Below are 1,884 nucleotides of genomic sequence, written 5' to 3'. Positions count from 1 at the left end.
GAAAGCAAGATTCCAATTTTTTAAATTACGCATTCCTAACCCCCTCAATCCCGAGGGAAGACAAACCTTTTCCCAACTAGTCCTAGGAAGGTAATGCGTTTTATCAACCTTATTCCACAAAAACCCCCTACAACTTTTTTCCAAATCCTTTATGATAGTACTAGGGAGCATAGTGGTTTGCATTACATAAAGAGGAAAGAGTTAAGAACGGATTTTATTAAGGTGCATCTTCCGGCCATATTAAGAAGATTAGCTTGCCAACCTTTGATTCTATTCTTAGTTTTATTAAGACACCAGTAGAATAAACAAAATGGGAAGCCCCAAATGGCAAGCGGTTATTGAATTCCGCTTCCAAAAACACCCAACAAAAAAAAACTGATATAAACAAATGGCAAGCGGTTTTGAGTGAACCGCTTGCCAAAACGTAAATGGCAAGAGGTTCAAACAATAAACCGCTTTCCATTTGCTAAAAAACCCTAGGAATTGTACTTGTCACGTCCTTCTCTCTCCTCCCTCACCTCATTTTTCACGGGCCTCCTTCTCTCTCCTCTCCTCTCTCCATTCTCCTCCATCTGATCTCCTCTCTCCATTCTCCTATCCTTCTCTCTCCTCTCGTCTCTCCATCCTCCTCCATCTGATCTCCTTCCTTCTCTCCTCTCCTCTCCATATTTTCGAACCCAAAACCCCTCATTTTCGAGCAAAAAAAACTCATAAAAAACCCCAGAATTTTCAAACCCACAAATCCCAGCAAAATCCGAGCACAAATCCAAGCAAAAACTCAGCACAAATCCGAGCAAAACAGACCAAATCCGAGTGAAAATCCGACCAAATTCGAGCGAATTTCCGAGCAATACCAACACCGACACTCATGAGGTTGTGTAATTTCAGATGTAATTTAATTTAGGTAAGAATTTAGAGTTAGTTTCTTTTTTCTTTTCAAATTTCTGATTTTAATTACTTGTATTTCTCCATTGATTTTTTTGGGTATTGGTTTAAGTTTTCTATTTTTGTTCAATTTAGTTGATATTAAATTGTTAATTACAGAGTTTTTTGGGTTTTGTGGTGGTATTGGTGGGTTTTGTGGGTTTTAATTTCAAATTTCATGTTCTATTTGCATGAGTTAATTTTTTGAGCTATTTTTTTAATTGTTCCAGATATAGTTGGCGTCGATTATGGTGGCGGTGGCGTCGATTGTGGTGGCGGTGGTGGCAGTGCGTGGTGGTTGATTGTGGTGGTCGTGTATTACTGGCAGTGATTGCGGTGGGGAGCAGGGGATTGCTGAAATTGGTGGGCAGAGATGGTGGTTCAGGTGGTGCACCACGAGCCGCGTCAATTGCGGCTGGGCAGTGACGAAATTCCGCTTACATGAGTTGTATTTTTTTTTTTATGAAATTGTACTATTACAACATTTAATTAATGAAAAAATTAATGTTTATATATATATTTTGTTTGTGTATCAATTAAATTAAAAAAAACCAAAAAAAAAAATTTTTATTTATTTTTTATTTTTTTTAGCCATAATGGGCAACGGTTTTGGCGCCAAACCGCTGCCCTTTCTCTACAAATGGCAAGAGGTTCAAAACCGCTTGCCATTTAAAAGGCTATTGGCAAGCCCCCCAAGAGCATGCGGTTCAAAACCGCTTGCCATTAGGGGGTTTGAACCGCTTGCCATTTAGTTTTTTCTACTAGTGAGAAGATCAACATAATCTGCCTTTTTAAGGTTGTTTGGGCTAATATTGACACCTAAATACTTCCCGAAAGAAGGTGCTCCATTGATACTTGAAGCGTCAATGATAGCTCTTTTAAGGGAAAGACACATCCTAGGAGGAAAGATAACCTTTGATTTAGTTGGACTTATGAATAAACCCGATCTGTTACCAAAAT

At 38.7% G+C, this 1,884-nt stretch overlaps 1 long non-coding RNA gene across 1 annotated transcript; it reads left to right on the top strand.

Moving 5' to 3' along the window:
* Positions 1-467: 467 nt before the first annotated feature.
* LOC145621626 (uncharacterized) lies at positions 468-1,441 on the top strand. The gene is made up of 2 exons (XR_014108459.1): positions 468-904; positions 1,155-1,441. It is a non-coding gene; the product is annotated as an uncharacterized LOC145621626 (long non-coding RNA).
* Positions 1,442-1,884: the final 443 nt, after the last annotated feature.

The sequence above is a fragment of the Chenopodium album genome, chromosome 27 (genome assembly GCF_948465745.1).
Source record: "Chenopodium album chromosome 27, dcCheAlbu1.1, whole genome shotgun sequence".
Lineage (NCBI taxonomy): Eukaryota > Viridiplantae > Streptophyta > Magnoliopsida > Caryophyllales > Amaranthaceae > Chenopodium > Chenopodium album.
This window is presented reverse-complemented; position numbering and strand designations above follow the sequence as displayed.